Source organism: Pristis pectinata, chromosome 26 (assembly GCF_009764475.1).
Source record: "Pristis pectinata isolate sPriPec2 chromosome 26, sPriPec2.1.pri, whole genome shotgun sequence".
Classification (NCBI taxonomy): Eukaryota; Metazoa; Chordata; class Chondrichthyes; order Rhinopristiformes; family Pristidae; genus Pristis; species Pristis pectinata.
Genome location: NC_067430.1, coordinates 11,275,334 through 11,295,724, shown reverse-complemented (window position 1 = coordinate 11,295,724; position 20,391 = coordinate 11,275,334). Strand labels below are relative to the sequence as shown.

The following is a 20,391-nucleotide window of genomic DNA, read 5'->3' as shown; positions in this document are numbered from 1 at the left end:
ATTAGCAATTCAAATAGGATTGACAGAACAAATTTAACCTTAAGCACCACACTCAGCCAGCCAGCCACCCAACAACCCCATTCAATATTTTGCAAGGTCAATATTCGATATTCCAATGCCTTAGCTCAAAGCATCCAGTCTTTTTTTTTGAAAGCAATAAAGGGACACCATTAACTGGACTATCGACATAAACGGCAGAGCTAGGTACCCTGCAGCGAGCAATTTATCTCCTGACACCCCAAAGCCTTTCCACAATCCACTAGGCACAGCCAGAAGTGTAATGCAATGCTCTCCACTTGTATGGACAAGTGCAGTTCCAACGGCTCTCAAGAAGATCAGTACCACCCAGGAAAGAGTGGTTTACTTGATTTGTACTTCAACCACCCTAAACATTCATTCCCTCAACCACCAGTGAGCAGTGGCTCCTGTGTGTACCATCCACAAAGTAGATGACAGCTACTTCCCCAAGCACCTCCCAAAACCACAACTCTGCCATCAAGCAGCACAAGGGCTGCAGGCAATTGGGAGCACCACCACCTGCAGGTTCCCCTCCAAACCACACAGGATCCAAACATGGAGATATATTGCCATTCCATCATCATTGCTGGGTCTAAATCCTGAAACTTTCTCCCTAACAGCAGTATGCGAGTACCTTCAGCAGAAGGACTACAGTAGTTCATGGATCACCATCACATTACCAAGGGCACTTAAGGATGGCTAGTAAATGCTGGCCCTGCCAGCACCACCCTGATTCCAAAACAGAATTAAAAACAAACACTCCAAGTAACAAATCAATCTGTTGGAGCAGTTTGCTCCATTTGTTCGTCTAGACACCCACCACAGCCAGATATATTGACTAGAAAATTGCTCGTAGACAGCAGTGAGATTGACACTTGAAATTCAGTTGCCTGATACTTTGGTGTTATTTTCAACTTCATTCCCAAATGGATGTCGGTCAGCTTTTCACTGCAGCACCTCCCCAAGTCTGGCTTTGAGATGTCCGAACCATATTTGGCATTGCAATGAACGACAGACTCCAAACAGGTTCCTAAATCCTGCTCACCAGCTGTCGGAAAGCTGCCAATCAGCAATCCCCATCTAGCACTAACAGTTAGTTCAGGCCAAGGAGCCAAAGCCAAGCACAATGGACTCCCTCACAAATGTATTCTCAAATAAAATTATATTGACAAAGAAGATTTCACCTGCTGGAGTGTTACTGAGGTATTTCTGAGCTCTCCACTTACTCCCATCTATTCAAAGTTTTTCCCAAAAACATGCCTTCGAGTGCTACCACCAGGACTTACAAGAATTGCTGGTTAGGCTACAGTAAACGTGGTTCAAATAAGCAGAGCACCCAAACATTTGGACCCAATACTTAAACAGCCTCCCCTTCAACACAACATGGCATGTCGTTCATTGACTCCTGAAAACTGCATCAGTCCTGCCTTGGGAATCAACAGACCTGTCAAGTGAAAGCTTGCCCCTTCCTCGCCAACCAGCAGTTTCAAATCCAACGGCTCTGCTTTCTTCTTTGTTGTGTTATTGCAAAGACAAAGTTGATCTGCATTAATCTTTCTTCTGAAATCAGAGGAGTAAAATCCTTGACTTTTAGAGAGGTCTGGAACAGGTCAAGGGGAGGTAAGCCACTGAGATGAGACAGCGTGTCTTGACAATCGCCATGGGATAGAGTTATTTGTAATAAATAAAAATTAATTCTCTTTTGGAGTTGGTGACTCATTGGAGAAAAGGCGGAAAATAACGCAAGATGCTTAAGACAACGCATTAACAATTTTCATCCAAAACACTCCAAATCTCTCTGCAAGGTTATTTGAGCAAGTTTACCCAAAATCAACTTGTGCCCCAGGGCATCAAAGATCTATTCTTTGTTAGTAAGTGCTAATGACATTATCTTAGCATTGCAGTACTAGTGAAGCAGCATACTGGTACCTTATAACTTGGTCTCATAACAGTGTTAGCTTTACCTTTATCGTTCCAGCTATACTTTTCTTTGTGTACTCCCCTCACAACTTGTTGGGCAGCTTAGGGCCACTTGTGCCTTCTCACCCACAATATCAATCACAATGAGCCTCTGGTGCAACTGCGGTCTGCAGCAATGTTTGCCATTCTTCTCTGACCAACCAAAGAGCCACAGCAGGGGAATACTTTATGTACCATTCATTTCAGATCTCCATCAAAACTGCAGGAGCACTTTTTACTGATAGTTTATTACTTCTTGGTTGGGTGGGTGGGGGAGCTGCCCATGTCCAACTTGCAAGCTGGTGGAATTGAAATCAGAACCTCAGCATCTAGTGAACTAGAGGAGTTATCATGCGACCCATCACACTGTGCTGGTAGCACATTGAATCATTCCCCAGAACGGAAGTTAAGCAAGAACCTTTCTGAAATTGGCCCCCAACAAAATAATATAGTCAACAGGATTCAATGATTACACAACACAGTATTCTGCAAAAGTTTCAGGGAGAAGGAAGCATGTTTCAGGACCCCATAGAGGCTGGCATTTGCAATCCGGAACCTGACTGAAGGTTTGCCAGTGAGTGATAGCCACCATTCAGCACAATGATCAAACATTCTGTGGTTTCCAGCATTAATCAAAGGAGAGTTTTAGGCAAAATACGCCCATCACATAGAATCACGATTGAAGCTCAGCCATTGATCTAAATGTCTGCAGCAGATTGAAGACAGTAACAATCATCATTGCAGCTCTTGTTCATGAAAATCAGCCTGAGATCAATATCCAAATGAGTAGAAACTTGCCTTCAGCTAAAACATGGAGGGTGAGATCTGGTATTAAGCACCCCCACAAACTCTCCTCCTTAGCTACAGACCATCTTCATCCCTCTACCCAAGTGATGTTCAAGGCTGAAGCAAAACATTCACAACTTTGGTGTCACATTTGACCCCAGGTTTAGCTCTGACCCACAAATCCAAACTATTACCCAAGGCCATTAACTTGCATTCCCCAATGCTAATTTTGCATCAACTCATCTACTGCTGAAACCCTCATCCATGCAATGGTATTTCTAAACTTTACTGCTCCAAGACTCTTTGGGTTCCCACTTTCCAAACTCTCACTGGTCCCAATCAACCCTCATCTCATCAACATGTATTGGTTATTGGTTCAGCAAGAATTCAAGTTGCATCTATTATGTTAATCACTATCATTGACATCTCTGCCAATGCCCTAAACTCTAGATTTGCCTCCAAAATCTCACCACCTCTCTTTTCTCCTTAACACCAAGGTCACCTGTACTCAAGTGGGTAGGGTCTTGCTTAACAAAGCTCTTGTGTACTGCAAGTTAAGAATACTGTATTAAGAATACTGTACAAATTAAAACTTGTTGTTGAAGCTGCAAAGTTCATGGAGCCATCAAGGGGACTCCAACAGAGCAATGGCAAGGAGATCCTCATGACCCCAGCAAGATAAGTCCAGCACGTCAGGAGATGCCCAAGACACTGCATAACATCTTTCGTCACACCAGCTCAACCAGGCGGTGCCAGAAGTAATTCAGTAAATTTGCCTGAACAGCTAAACTAGGACAACCCATCAACATCATCTAAAATGTATTGAATTAAGCACTATTCACACTTACAATGTCCTACACACCACACAAAGCTAATGTGCTTTAATGCCTCCCTCTGAGTCTGTCGTGCCACGGGCACACCCAACCTTTAGCTGGGAACGTTGCTTCACTCCTATCCCGGCGCACATTCAGCTTACAAAACCCTTGGGAGGAACTGTGTATTACATCACACCTCATTGTCTATCTGCTGACACTCATGTTGAACTATTTCTGACTACATCAGAATGGGTGTGACAGGGCATGAAAATTTTCCATGATCTCATACTTCACACTATGGCATCAAAGGAAGCGTATTCCTATGCGTGACAGGAACAAACAAAATATAAATGTTTTCATTGAAATTACTTATATTATGATTGAATTGAAATTGTTGTTCATACCAACGTTATGGGTCAGAATATGCATCTGCAATCATAGCAAAACTGCCTTTTCACCAGTCCAAATGAAGGGTCTCAACCCGAAATGTCGACTGTCCATTTCTTTCCACAGATGCTGCCTGAGGCACGGAGTTCCTCCAACATCTTGCAGCTGCAGCCTTTTGTATCTTCACTATCACTGTTCTGTAAGACTGACTTCTGGCATCTACACACTCAAAATAGTATCCTTACACCTCAACATGATGCACTGTTGGAAATATTTGCCATGCAATCAAAACAGAATCAATTATTTCAGTGCTTTATGCACTATTTTCATTATAAAACCCAATGAAAGTTTTCAACCACATTGGATGATCTGTAAGTGGTATACTAAGCCGTAATTGCTGCTGAACAATCTCTCAGACCCTGAAAAACCAATTTATCCCTGTGAATTGTCATTCACTCCACAGCTTGATAAATATTCCATAGTTTTTAAACATTTTCTAGCTTCAATTTTTTCTAAATTTTTCTTTCTCTGAAGTAGATTAACAAGCTAATTATGAATCCAGGCATTTTACTTCCTTGTTGCCCACAGGAAATCTAAAATGATTATCTGATCACCCAAAATAAAACCGGAAAATGTTGGAAACACTCAGCAGGTCAGGCTGCACTGTGAGAGGAGAAGCAGAGTTAACATTTCAGCTCAAGCACCTGACAAGAGGTCAGTTCTGACAAAAGGTCTTCAACCTGAGACATTAACTCTGTTGCTCTTCACACAGATGTGGCCTCACCTGCTGGGCATTTCCAGCATTTTCTGGTTTTATTTTGGATTTCCAACATTTGCAGTTTACTTGATTTTCACTTGCTCTATTCATTGCTGGACAATAAACACCAATCCCAAACCCCCCACCCTCCATAAGCAGCTAGTGCCCGATTACAAATCTCATCAGGAAAAAAGAATTGAAGTCCACAACACGGTCCCCACTTATTCTGTTTGTCTGGATTTCAAGTTCAGTGGCTAACACTGCCTCTTTGCCACTGGCCGATTAAACCACGCCTATATTGAATGGGTTAGGAATTAGATATTATAAAACAACATTAATGAGAACCTGGCAACTTGCTGCACACAGAGTAGGTGGAGTGCCCTAAAGTGAAGCCATTGTAGCAGTGCCCAAGGAACGATCATTCTCCTGAATCAAGCAGTGTTTAATGAACTGTCCATTGAAACAATGAGGTAGGCAGGCCATTGATAAGGACAACATGTGGGTGCAAACTACGACTCTACCAACTATGTGTGGAAAAAATGTGAACTTGCTTGCAAACCACATTCATGATTTGCTTAATGAAACCGTACGCAATTGGGTTCACAAATGGCAGCCAGAAACCATCCTTTTGTTAAAATTTTTTTTTTTTAAGGGCAGTTGTGATCTTAACTATCTCCAGCAATGTTGTGCCTGTGGGGGGGAAAGTGGCCAACAAGTCAATTTGCAGAATGCAGCACTAATCAATGGCAGTCTGATCATGCTCTGATCCATTAAAAAAAACACAAATGCTTCAGTTGGGGATGGGGGAAGTGCACAGGAATTTAAATCTGATTGCTTTTGGAGGAATCTTTGAAACAGACAACTATTATTAAACATATAATTACATATGCTTAAATGCTCAATATTTCACTCACTATCCCCCTCCCACCTCCTGCAGAGACCCTGATCTACAGTGGAGTGTTAGTGGTTCTTCTGCATAGCTCCCATGCCGCTTAATCGCTCCTCTGCCTTACATTGTTCCAGCCTTCTAAAGTCCTCGGGTATTAGAAACTTTAGTAGAATTGCCATTTTACCTTGTGTGAACTGGCAGGGTGGGCTGGGAGCTTGGAAATTGGCAAGGGCAACCCAATAGCAAATGGGACAAAAGATGCATCAAAAATGTTGGCACCAGCCAAAACACCCAACAACCCCACAAAAATAAGTCTGAAATAAGCTTTATAACCGATCCTACCTATTGATTCCAGACTCCTTGAATTCTCTTTTACTTTCTCTGTAGTTCCCGATTTCCTTCTGGGAAAGCCCTATAGCATGCCAGTGCCCGACTTGAAATTTTACATCTAGACTTTCCCAGTAGCTTAGAAAGCTACTTCTCAGACTTTCAATTTATTCCATATTTTGTTTTAAATGAGAATCCTGGGTTAACATCCAAGGGCCATAACGTGTGGTATCTACCAATGCAATGAACAGCTCATCAAGTCTCACTGGAGACACAAGAGACTGCAGATGCTGGAATCTGGGGCAGCACACACAAAAAGCTGGTGGAACTCAGTGGGTCAGGCAGCATCTACGGAGGGAAATGGACAGTCAACGTTTTGGGTTGAGACCTTCATCTGGACTGTCCCAGATACTAAGGCCAGTTACATCATTCCTATCCTTGTCCCATATACAGTTCAGAACATGGTAACTTCCTTATGTATATGGTTCACTTCCATAATGGGCCACTTTCTTATTCAAACAGAGTCACCCCCACACCAAGCAAGTTGGGGGGGGGGGGTTGTTGGTTGTGTTCCTAGAAAATGGTCCATATCACCAGTGTCATCTGCGCATGCATTGAGCTACGCAAGTTGAAAAGAAAGTGTTTATCTATTTACATTTTTTCACACAAATTCTGTGAGAGTGAATGTTATTCTGCATCACAAATTTTTGCGTAGTGATCTGTATAAGGTCGAAATTCTGTAACCCGAACGCAGTGGGATCTGTTTTAGAATCAATCGGTAACAATGAATGAAGTTCATTCCTCAGCACACCAGTCTCAACTTCTGGCTACAGAAAAGACAAAAATAAATTAACTTAATTAGTTCATCTTCAGATCTTTTTTATTCAGGTCATCAGCATTTCACTCCTACTGATGCTCCATGATTAGTATCCCATCATATTTAGGAACACTCTGACACATTCACATAAATTTTAAAACCAGACTGCTGAGCTATTCAGAACCTGCTATTAAACAGTAGGCAATTCATTATATTAATAAAATCATAACTACTGGATCGGGGACCAGGTCAGGGGAATGCATGGGAAATAAACCAGGGTGAGATTTACACAGTAAATTGTAAGGCCCAATAGAGTGTCTGCAGAACAGAAAGACCTAGGGGTACAGGTACATAGTTCCCTCAAAGTGGTGACACAGGTAGACAGGGTGGTGAAGAAGGCATTTGGCATTCTTGACTTCATCAGTCGGAGCACTGAGTACAAGAGTTGGGACATCTGTATAAGACATTAGCAAGACCGTACTTGGAGTATTGTGGGAAGTTCTGGTCACCTAGCTATAGGAAGGACATCCTTAAACTAGAAAGGGTGGAGAAAAGATTCACAGGGATGTTACTAGGACTGGAGGGCTTGAGTTATAAGGAGAGACTGGATAGGCTGGGGGGGGGGGGGGGGGGGGAGAAGGGGAGGGGATCCCCCCCCCCGAAGTGTTGGTAGCTGAGGGGTGACCTTATGGAAGTATATAAAATCATGAGGAAGATAGATAACGTAAATGGTCACAAGTCTTTTTCCCAGGGTAAAGCTGTCTAAAGCTAGAGGGCATCAGTTTAATGTGAGAGGGGAAAGATTTAAATGGGGAACTTTTTCCACACAAAGGGTGGTGGATATATGGAACAAGCTGCCAGAGGAAATGGTAGAGATTGGTACAATTACAGCATTTATAGAAGAGTTTTAGACAGTTACATGGATAGAAAAGGTTTAAAGGATATGGGCCAAACACAGGGAAATGGGACTAGTTCAGGTAGGCAACCTGGTCAGCATGGACAAGCCGAGCCGAGTTGATTCTAAAACCAAGGTCTTTATTCATTAAAGGCTGGAAGTATAAATATCTATTTTAACACTCAATTGTAAGATCCCAGGTCAGAGCCAAGTTTCTGCCCTCAGTTGGAGTAGTAGCAGAGACTACAATCTGCTTCAATGCCCTGGTTGGGAAGTCATGCCGTGGTAGGTTGGTCCTCCTCTATTAATATTGTGCATAAATTGCCATTCTTCCTCACATGCCAGTTTAAGTTGCATAAATACATTATTGGCAAGCTGTTATTATGGGACAAAGCCCCACACTATCTTTTCTTAATATTTGCAGTGTGACTTTCCCCTGAAGGACACTGGCGTACCTTAAACGAGCTGTAACTCAGGTAGTGCACCAGTTGAGACTTGTGACCTTCCTGGCCTGTGAATGGGAGGACATTCCAGGGGTCCACAGAAACATTGTCATCAGGATCATGATCAAGAACGATGACAAATCCAATAGTGATAACTACTGAGGGGTCTCCTTGTTCTGCCACAGGGGAAAAAAATCATTGCCAGGGTCCTCCTCAGTCACCTCCTCCCAGTGGCTGAACAGCTGCTCTCCATATCAATGTGTGGACTTTGTCCATCTAAAGGCACAACAGACATGATCTTCACCAGTGAACAATTCCAGAAGTGCAGCAGAAAGTATCAGTCACTATACAAGGCTTTTCTCAAAACCTTAAACTCCATGAATCAAGAGGGATGGCGAAGCATCACTTTACTCTGTACTGTTATTGTTTTTACCTGTACTACCCCAATGTAACTGCACTGTGTAATGAACTGACCTGTACAATCGGTTGTAAGACTAGCTTTTCACTGTACCTCGGTACAAGTGACAATAATAAACCAATACCAAGCATCCTCCAAGTGACTGTCCATAGAAAAGTCCCTCCATCTTACATTTGCCTCATTATTTCATGCAAACCATGATCCTAATAGGTCCAGGAAAGAACCAATCTCAATGGGGATTGACATCAAGCAAGGTTGCAACATTTACCCAACACATTTTACAGTGTTTCTCAAATACAACATCGCACTTCATTACTAATGGGATTCCTGGAGTGGAACTAACGCACATGTATAATGGGAAACTGTTCAACCTCTGTCACCGGCACTCAAGAAGTAAGATCACCCCAACCTTAGTCACACAGCTGCACTTTGCCTGTATTCACAGGCTGAGCTGCAAATCAATATCAATATCAATACATTCAGTGAAGCATATGAAAGGTGGACCTTATATTATTTCGCATCCAAAACAAAAAGTCCTCTACCAACTGGCTCCTGCTTTACAACACCACCCTCTGACAATAAAAGGTCCACAATGATACTCTATAAAATATGGACTACTGCCCATAGGTCAAGAGCCAACTGTCAGCAATAGATAAGATCTTTATTAGTCACATGTACATGGAAACACACAGTGAAATGCACCTTTTGCATAGAGTGTTCTGGGGGCAGCCCGCAAGTGTCGCCACGCTTCTGGCGCCAACATAGCATGCCCACAACTTCCTAACCTGTATGTCTTTGGAATGTGGGAGGAAACCGGAGCACCCAGAGGAAACCCACGCAGACACGGGAAGAACGTACAAACTCCTTACAGAGAGCGGCTGGAATTGAACCCGGGACGCTGGTGCTGTAATAGCGTTACACTAACCACTACAGAAATTCACAATTGTCTTTAGTGCATCAGGACAGGGTTTGACCATTTAAGGATAACAGTGTTTGAAATCAGGACCTCAAAACTAGCACAGATCTTGCCTTCCTAAATGTTTCTGATGCAGAGACTAACTACAGCAGGCACCTTAAGTATTGGAAAGGTACCACCAATGCTGACTTTGCAAAATCCTGCAAATGCACTGGTAGGAAACATGAGCCAATATCAGCATCTTCACTCATGCCAACAAACCCAGCACTGAGACCCAATTGAACTTAGTCAATTCCAATGGGGATGTTGCACATTTCTTCATTTGGATAGGTGACATTATTCGCATGCTGAACACCAGACTACCAAAACAGACTTCCATTCCAAGCTTTTTCACAGTGAGGTTACTAGGCAGAAAGAGAAAAGGATTCAAGGATGTTTTCAAAGCCTCTGGAAAAAAAAATGCAACATTCCCCAATCAGTCTTCAGGATCCCTGGCACACAACCACTCAAAGAGAAGATGATGCATTTGGGATGGCACCGATGAGGTTGAGCACTAGGGGCACACAAAAACCCAGCATAAATAGCAGAAGGAGCACACCACCTCCCAATACTCGCCTGCCAAGTAATTCCTGCTCCACCTGTAGCAGTCTGTGGGTCCCATATTGGTCTCATCAGTCACCCAAGAAAACACCAAACTGAAGTTGGAAGCAAGGCATTCTTGAGCATAAGCAACTGCCCAAGGATGTCCTCCCTAATCAAAGTGATACAATCCCACACAAAACAACATTGTAAGGAACTAGACCCAGGAGCCCTGCTAGAATCCCAACATGAAAGAACAATGGCAAAGAATAAAAATATTTTAGAAAAGTTGGCATCAAATACAGACTGATCCATTGCCCAGCCTAACGTCACAATATTCTACAGGTTTGATTTTTCTAGAAATTATTTGTACAGGACGTAGGAATGGTCTGCAAGACCAGCCAGCATTTATTGTCCATCCCTAATAACCACTGGGACGTACTGAGTAACTTGCTAGGAGGTGGGAGAGGCAAATCATATTGGCGAGTCTGGAATCACAGGTAGGCCAGCCCAAGCAAGGACAGCAGATTTCCTTCACTGAGGGACATCAGAGTACCAGCTTTTTTTTAAAAAACAATATTCCAGTAACTTCTTGCCCACCTTCATATTCCAGGTTTATTCAGTAATTCATATTTTAACTCCCCAATGCCATAAAGGGCCTTGAACTCATCCCCAGATCAATAGGCCAAGTCTCTGGGTACTAGTCCAGTAACTCAACCACGTTAAGTGTTGTTAAGTTGCAGCATGGGAAGAGAATTGGCTCGTGACTTGCAGCAAAAAGAGTTAACAGTGTACCTGGCATGGGCCCAAGAGAAGCCAAAGAAATGACAATGAGCCCTATCCAGCATCTTCAAAACCAACTAAGAGTTTCAACAAATTCTCTCGGACCCTCCACCACGTCATCCTTGACCTCTCCAACCACATGTCACACACGAGAGTCACTCATACTTCCAGGAAAATAAAGCGAACTCAAACCCCACCCACTTTATCACAAAATGCACAGATACACATCCTAAGGATCACCTGAGATGGTTATTTTGCACATGTTCGGTCACAGTTCTCCAGTACCACATTTTATTTGCACGCATAGCTTTGAATGTAAACGTTATTTGCTCGTTTAATCCCAGTGCCTTTTCATTTCCCCCCACCCCCCGCTCTAACGAAGCTGGGATCGCCTTTGTCAGTTCCAGTCAATCCCGTTCCAATACACTGGATAGCAACGCGATTATCAGAGCCTCGTCTAAATAATGTTTAAAGATACATTATCGGTGCAGAAACAGACTTTCCCACTTACCGAGCTATGCCTTTGTTGCCATGTACAAAGAGCGAGAGGCTGTACGGCTCCTGCAACACTGATATTAAATCGCAAGGGTGGGAGCATAAATCCTCGTTGCTCATAGTCTCTGCATCAGAGCATTTTACATCCCATATCTTGTCGACACAGCCTACAGTGACACAAAAAAAAATCCTTAATAATAAACTGCTGGCAACTTCGTAAGCAATCTCCCACCAGAACCAGGACGCTGTGTTCTAGGTCTCTTACTCTCCTTCCCTCTGATCAATAGAAAGAGCTCAGATCCTTCACAGCGCTGGACACCCGTACAACCAATGGGATCACTGCAAGTTGCTCCACAATCCTCCAGGGCGCTTCGCTTGTTGCGGCAATGAATATTTATCAATTGCTGTGCTCAACTCAGCTCGGGTAATGAACAGCGTGGGGCCAGGCTTTCCCTTCTGTATGGATTTCCTAATCTTGCAATTGAAGTCTCATTCCAACTTTCCAGTTTCCCAGGGGAGAAAACACACACACATCAAGAAAACTGGGCGGGAGGTTAAAGTTTAATTCTTGCAAATGCGCAGATCTCATTAGAGGCTGGTATCCAGGAGACAGCAAGCAAGCAAGCGTGACCTCGATGTGGGGGGAAGCCTTCAGCCGGCCTTGTTCAAACACCAACGCATGCTTTCTTTTTCCCAAAACAAAACTTCCAGTGTTTGGGGAAAGCCATTTAGAATTTCACCCAATCGAGATTTAATGTTCCTCGGATGACTGGATGAATCAGAGTTAGGGAGTAATTGAGTGGGTAGCGAGTAAGGAGTCCTCGCTTTGAATTATCTTATAACTCTTCTATTCAATTACTTAAACTAAACTATTAGTGCCTTAGTCTAGAAATACTAATGAATATCGTTGTATTTCTATCGCCATAAAATTTTTAATAAGCACGTTGTAAAACATTGACCTGTAGCTGTGAACTCAACACACCCAATTTCCATACAAGTGCACTTTCTTTCATATGTAGTTTTCAGATTAGTGATTGGAATTAGCAACCCTGCCTTTCCCCATTTCCCATCCAGAGAGGAATGAGACTAATAAAGTCTCTCCCAAATGCCCCGGGTTTAAGGCCATTGTAATGTTCTGTTTAATAACAGTTAATAGAGGGTTAGCTGTGTATAATTAAAGGTTTGTTCTCAACCTCCTCCCTATAGTAAATGGATATTATTATTCATGTTCCACCACTGTCAATCATTGTGCTGTAACTGTCAATCACCACTGTCAAACAGTGAGCAAAATCTGTGAGTCATGAGGTGCAGTGTCAGAGATAGCTGTATTTACCTTATGTTGCCTAATGGCTAAATTAAACAATTGAGTTATTCTTTAGATTCACCTAGCCAACTCATCATCAGATCGGAGATTGCTTTTAATAGAAGAGTATTTCTCATGTGCTGTAAACGTAATCTGGACTGATGGAGGGACTAATATTGATTTTCTTTATTACAAAATGAACTTTATTCATCATAAAAAAACTATATACAACAATAAAACAGTGCAAACCTTCACATCATGTATGGATCAGTCATTAGTGTTACCTTTTTTTATTTAACCAACAGCACTGATGCCACTCATGTGGCTCCATGGGGTGATACCCCAATCCCATATTTACAATACTTAAGGGGCTTCTTCGCCCCACTTTCCCCACCAAGCCCTTGCATTGGCTGCACCCAGCTTCAGTGGGTCCCTCGGCACGTACTCCTGCAGTCCGGAATGTGCCAGTCGGCAGCATTCCCCTACGGACATCTTGCAGTGCTGAAAGACCAACAAGTTACGGGCAGACCAGAGGGCGTCTTTCACCGAGTTGATGACCTTCCAGCAGCAGTTGATGTCTGTCTCTGTGTGCATCCCCGGGAACAGCCCGTAGATCAGAGGATCCTCTGTTATGCAGCTGGGGATGAAACGTGACAAGGACCCTTGCATCTTTCGCCACACAGCCCACAAAGAGGTGGGTGACTGTCTTGTCCCCAGCGCAGTCATCCTGGGGGCAGTGCACGCTGGGAGTGATGTTCCGACCATGCAGGAAGGATCTGAACTGGGAGGACCCCTCTCACCGCCAGCCAGGCGAGGTCTTGGTGCTTGTTGGTGAGTTCTGGCAATGAGGCATTCTGCCAGATGGTCTGGACAGTTTGCTCAGGGAACCACCCCACAGTATCCATCAAGTCCATCTCCGGCAGTGTCTGCAGGATGTTATGTGCAGACCACCGCTCGAAGGACTTGTGCTCAAAGGTGTTGGTCTGGAAGAACTTTCCCACGAAGGACAGGTAGTGCGACAACCTGTCACATTGTGCGGCAATGGGGCCAGGCCCATCCTTCGCAACACCGGGGACAGGTGGAATCTTGGCACGTAGTGACACTTGGTGCCCACGTACTTTGGTTCCAAGCACAGCCTGATGCAGCCACAGACGAAGGTGGTCATCAGGATGAGGGCAACATTGGGGACACTTTTGCCCCTACTGAAAATGTACTCCTTAAAATTGTTTGTCTATATGTTATCTCCACTACTGTACTTCTCTTTGACAAGAGCTTTACTCGTCACAGTGAATACCACAGACTAAATGGATTTTAAAAGGATCAATGATTTTGTTGTTTTGGGGATATTTTCACCCTTTTCTAATAGGTCAATTATGCCAGAAAATTAAGAAGATGGCTGAGTTGGTAAAGACAATTATTTTTCTTGTAGCAACAATTTGGTTTGCACAAACAGTTATTGCAATTCAACCAAGGTGATGAGCTTGGAGGAAATTTGTTTTGGTAATGTCACCATCAAATTAGACAGTGTTAATATGTGGAGCACAGCTTGATCACAGTTGTCACAGTGAAGACAGTGATTAGAACAGAACCAAGCTTTAAGAGCCAAGAAGTCATCAGATTCCATCTCCACCCTCTTACTTGACAGAGACTCAAGAGACTGCAGATGCTGGAATATGGAGCAAACAAACTGCTGCAGGAACTCAGCAAGTCAGGCAGTATCAATGGAGGGAGACAGACAGTCAATGTTTCGGTTTGAGATCCTTCGTCTGGACTGGCCAGTCCAGATAAAGGGTCTCAACCCAAAACATCAACTATCCATTTCACTCCACAGAAGCTGCCCGACTCATTGAGTTCCTCCAGCAGTTTGTTTTTTGCTCATGTTTGACAGTATCTGTAGAGTGATAACTAGCTCAGTATTTGGGTTAGAGAGAAGAAACTTTCCTGCACTATAGTTATCTAGGAATTCCAAAGCTGAGTACAAATTCTAGGCTACCATTTCAGAACAGTACCAAGCAAGAACCACAAGGCCAAAGGCATTGCTTTTAAATGAGATATCAAACTAAGACCGAAACTGGCCCTTCAAGAGGATGTAAAGGACTGCATCACACATGAATAAGAACGGGAGTGTTCTCCTTCTTGTTTAGGACAGTATTTATTCCTCAGTCAACATTGACAGAACTACTTATTTGGTCATCATTACATTTTCATTTGCAAGAATCATGCTGTGTACAAATTGTGTTTTCCTGCATTACTACAGAGACGAGGAGTCAGAAATATTGAATTGCCTTGAGTTGTTCTGAGATTATGAAAAATACAATTTAAAAGCAAATCTTTTGAATCATGCTCTTTTTAAACTAACTGGCAGTGGGTAGTGCTGCTGCCACACAGCTCCGGTGGGCCATGTTTGATCCTGATCCAAAGTGCAGTCTTTGTGGAATTTGCACACTCCCTCAGTGACTACATGGATCTGTCCCAGGTGCTCCAGCTTCCTCCCACATCCCAAAGATGCACTGGTTGTTAGTTGGAGACTATAAATTGCAGATGGGTGGCAGGAGAATTGGGGGCAGGGCTGTTGATAGGCATGTGATGGAGAATAGATTAAAGGGAAATAAATGGGGAAGGGAAGTATTGAGATTGCTCTGAAAGCGAGCATAGATTTGATGGGCCATATGGTCTCCTTCTGTGTCATAAGAAAATATAAAATATGTAATATAAAAGATAATGCAAGACAGAGTGATTATGAGAGATCTCAAAAGGACAAAATCAGTCTTGGCTGTGATTTCCCCTTATTTTGGAATAACCGCCTGGCTCATGCACAAGGAGTGTTATAATAAGCCAAGATAGCAGAGAATGATTTGTTGAAAATTGGGATGGGAGGGTGTATAAAATAAAATTTGAAAATTGTCTGAACTTCTGATAAAACATAAAATCAGCAGAAAAAGCACTTAATTTACAGGAAAAATGTTCAATGAAAAGTATCAGTAAAATTCAGGAAGCTACAAAAATCAATTTAGATATGCTTAGAACATTATTTTATTATTTTCAATTTCTTTCATGTAATTAGAGTTATTCAATAAATTGAAACCAATGTCGGTTGTATTTCATAGATTGGTCTGTCAAATGGCTCAGAAATTTCTAAGGTGATTTATATCCAGAAATTTTTAAAAATATACTTTTATTTCTTTACTTATCTACCATTTTTACCAGGTCACTTTTGTGCATCCCTTTCCTGTAATTTGTTTTCCTTTTCAAAACAAAATGATGTAAGAACAATTTTTAGATTACCACCATAAAGTCACTTGAATTGAATGGATTCACAATTGGAATAGATCAGTCAGAAGCACAACCCCCAGCTTTGATTGGTCATGTCCCTCTGGACCAAGAATGACATATATCCACTCTAATTTGGTGAGTTCTGAGGTAGATGAAGAGTCCTACGTAGGACCCTCAAACTCGGTACAAGTGGGACAAGAAGTGTTTAAAGAAGCAAGTGGGTGGGTAGACTAGAAGATGGAGTGCTTCTACCACTCTCTTTGTTGGGTTTCTGCATGCTGCCGACAAAGCCAGGGATTCCCACATATTGGTAAGGATGTTATATTTTTTCAAAGAACCTTTGAGAACATCATTGTAGCATTTTCTTTGCCCTCCTGGTAAGCTCTTGCTGTGATGGAGCACAGAGTATTGTGCCTGATTTGATTGTCTAGTGTCTGCCGTGCAATCAATGTGACCTTCCCACTGGAGCTGGCTGGGTGCAATTAGAGCCTCGATGCTGGGCATGCTGGCCTGGGATGGACATTGACATTGGTTTGCTTATCCTGCCTATGGATTAGAGGGACTTTCCAATGCTTTGCAATGCATGATGTAGGTGGTCCATGTCAGTGAAGCACACCGGAGGGTGTGATCACTGCTCCTCATAAGTTTTATGCCAAGTTTGGTCTTCACACATTCTTTTCCTCAGGAGGCCAAAAGCTGTGCTGGAGCACTGGAGGCACTGGTGAACTTTTGCTGAAATGCAGTTCCCAAGATATGGGAAGTACTCCAAGTTTTCCAGGATCTTGTCATGGACCTTAATTGGTGGGGGGGGAGGGGGTTGGTGTGGTGTTGTGCATTGGGGACATACAGGTTGCAGACCTTTACAAATGCCTAATATATGACCCATTCTCTATCTGACTTCAGGGAATGAGTTACCCTCAGCTTTTATGAGTATTGTCAGAGGAGTTCAACTTTTGACCATAGTTCCCTCACTGAAATGTGAAATTTCCTCTCTGGTAGTGTTGAGAACGGAAAGTTCAGCAACACCTCAAATGCCGCTATTTCAGTCAACAGGTTAAGAGTTATATTGATAGTTGGGGTTAATGAATATCCTCTCTTCCCACCTTCCAGGGGCCCAGACAAACCCCAGAGGCAATTCGCTTACACTTCTTCCAACTTCACATGTTGCATTCAGCACTCTTGATCTGGTTTCCTCTGCATCAGGGATACCAAACACAGATTGCAGAACACCTCTGTTCGAACATTCAGTCAGCAAGGGTGACTCTGAGCTTTCAGTTGCCTGCCTGTCACTTTAATTCTCTGCTCTACTCCCATTGGACCTTTCTGTCTTCAATCTCCTCGCTTGCTCCAATGAAGAACATGGAACATAGAACATTACAGCACAGTACAGGCCCTTCGGCCCACAATGTTGTGCCGACATTTTATCCTGCTCTAAGATCTCTCTAACCCTTCCCTCCCACATAGCCCCCCCCCCCCATTTCTCTATTATTCATGTCTATCTAAGAGTCTCCAATGTATTTGCCCCCACAACCTTTGCTGGTTCTGAGGCTCGAGGAACAGCACTTCATCTTCCAAATGGGCAAGTTGAAGCCCTCAGAACTTAATGTTGAATTTAACAATTTCAAGTAACTATTTGTTTACTTGTTTACAAGTAACCTTTGTTTTCTCTCTCCACATAGGTGGCTACCTCTCTCTGCTTCTATTTGCTTCCTTTTTCTTCCTGTCTCCAACTGCTATTTTTTAGCTAATTAAATTAACTTTGATCTGCACCCTATCACAGACATTCCATCTGTTCTCTCCACCCCTACCTCCATCTGCAACTTCACACATTTATCTACTCACTTTTCTTGTTCCAGTGAAGGCCCCTTGACCTGAAACATTGACTCTGTTTTTCTTCTCTTCGATGCAGCCTGACCTGCTGAATACTTCCAGCATTTTCTGTTTTCTATTTTCAATCCAGACTTCCAGAACCTCCAGTTTTCTGCTTCAGTTAGTGAATGTCCAGCTGTTTTGAATTCCTGTTCAATCAGCTGACTGGGAATTAAAAGCAGGTTTAAGAACCATTTGAGAGAAAATGTGGTTGCTGGAACTACAATAAAAATATGAGTAAATACCAGAAATATTCAACAAGCAAGACATTATCTGTGGAAAGAGAAGCAAAGTAAATGTTTCAGTAAGAAGACATTTCGTCAGAACTTTGACAGGGAAATATTGATTAATCTTCAGATCTCAGTTCTCCCAGCCAGTGCTCTCATTTCCTCCTTAACAACACAGGTTAAAGACAGTTTTACAATACAATGGAAAGCATGCTTTTGAGAAAAACATTAACAGATGGACTATCAGATAAAAGTAATACTCTTGATCAGAATTGGGTTCCATTGAAAGGTCTGCCCTGACAAGTTCAGATTCAGGCCATTTCTACCATTTTCTGTTTTTAATTCAGTTTTCAGCTGTTTCAATTTTCACTTTTTATTCCGTTTTATTAAATGCCTCAGTCACATTGTTTAGAATATAAGCCAGTGTTATAAGTCCTCTACAAAGAATGTAAACACTCCATAAAAACACAGTTCATTCATCATATCTTTATGGGTACAAGACATAAACTGATAGTTACACTGTTTTGTTTTGCAGCCAACAAAATAACTTGCAAGCTCAGAGTCTATTATCTCCACTAAAACCATCTGCCCATAATGTGCTTATAACACAGAGGAAACTTTAGTTCTTGGTTTATTATGGAGCCTACATTTATATTTGGCACAATTACTTCAGAAAAACAGCAGTTGGAGACAGCAAAAACGAAACAAATTGTAAATAAAGAGGCACGGATGAAGAAACAACACTCACACCACAGCCTGAAATTGACAGTACTAAGAAAGAAACTGAACAGAAAACAGTGATGAGGCCATGCTTGGATTTTAAACACAGAGGGAGAAAACTGAGGGAGATTAAGAGCCAGTGATTTTGCATCCCTTGCTGAAATAAAATAGCAGAGGAAACTCATTTCAGCAATGTGAGGATGCCAGAACAAAGAAAAATATGTCAGATACTGGTTCTGCAGCTTAGACCATAAAAGATAAATTGAGAGGTGCAGAGATCATAGTACTGTTGGTAAAATAGGTAGAGGAGTGCTTAAGAAGTTAAGTGATGGATCTTCCTATTGTGTAACAGAGTTTCTGGACCACAAATAACTCCCTTACAAATAAATATTTTTTATACAATGAGAAACTAAATATTGCTCCAAGAATATCCTCCACTGTGGTATACAGAGCAGAAAGGCTCAGACATTCATTGTTTATCTGTGTTTCTCATTTAAACTGGAGCAGCAGTAGGACACTATCATTGGCCAAGATGTCCTGAGTTAAGGAATGTACTTTAGAATAACACAAGAGACTGCAGATGCTGGAATCTGGATTGACAAACAATCTATTGGAGGAACTCAGCAGGTCGTACAGCATCTGTGGGAGGAAAGGAACTGTTGACGTTTCGGGTCGAAACCCTGCATCAGGACTGGATCAGATCCCGATGCATGGTTTCGATCTGAAACGTCCACAATTCCTTTCCTCCAAGATGCTGCTTGACCCCCTGACTTCCTCCAGCAGGTTGTTTGGTACAATAGAATAAATTGTGTTTACATTGTATGTATTCTGTCATGTTCAAAAGGGTTGCTTTAGTCTCATGCTAATTCCTGGCATGTCCTCTGTTCCCCAACAAATCGATGTGAAGGCATTCTTAAGATCTGGACAGAATATTATACCTTGTTGGCTTATGGCCTGCAGTAATTGGCCATGAAACCTGGAAAAACTGATCATGTATTGTGCACAGATTGCAGACCTTAGTGAAGCAACTCAGTGGGAGGAAGTGGACCCTGCATTCAACTGCCAAGACACTTGTAAGGCAGCTGGTGTAACTGGTATTGACAATGAATTTCTAAAAGCTATCTGGTGAGGGAGGGCAAGCAGTCATAATCTTGGGGAATATTACCTTGAATCAACAACTCACCCAGAGCTTCCTCTTCAGACGCTCTTGTCTGTTATCTGAGGCACACACACCTTCAATATTTCAGTACATTTTTCATTTCTATCCCCAAGCAGGGGGAATTCCATTGACCAGTCACAGCATGCTCAATGTCAGATAATTGCATAAGTTCCATTTACAATCCTTGATGTGAAAAGAGCAAGGGTACCCTCAAAGTGCTGCTAGGGAGTTCCAAAATTTTGTCCCAGTGAAGATGAGGTAATGGTGGTATATTTCCAGAGAAACCACTCTCTCCATTACTCCCTGGTCCACTGATCCCTCCCCTTTCATCCCTCCCCATCCCCGGCACTTTCCGCTGCACCGTAGGAGGTGTAGCACCTGTCCCTACACCTCTTCCCTAACCATCATCCAGGGACCTAGAAAGCCCTTCCAGGTGAGGCAGAGATTCACATGCACCTCCTTCAACCTTGTCTATTGCATTCGGTGCTCTCGAAGTGGCCTGCTCTACGTCAGCGAGACCAAGCATAGACGAGGCAACCGTTTTACATATCACTTC

General features: G+C 42.6%; 1 protein-coding gene across 4 annotated transcripts in view; it reads right to left on the bottom strand.

Moving 5' to 3' along the window:
• The window catches only part of LOC127583433 (rho guanine nucleotide exchange factor 10-like protein), a 141,348-nt gene extending 129,637 nt beyond the window's left edge, over nucleotides 1-11,711 (bottom strand). For 2 of the 4 annotated variants that reach the window (XM_052039438.1, XM_052039440.1), the window contains exons 1-2: nucleotides 11,550-11,711; nucleotides 11,301-11,451 (exon numbers count right to left, since the gene is read on the bottom strand). The gene's annotated coding sequence lies outside the window, so the exon portion shown is untranslated. Of the gene's footprint in view, nucleotides 1-11,300 lie in introns of all 4 variants that reach the window. The other 2 variants (XM_052039437.1, XM_052039439.1) reach the window with 2 other exon arrangements.
• Between the last annotated feature and the right edge of the window lie 8,680 nt (nucleotides 11,712-20,391).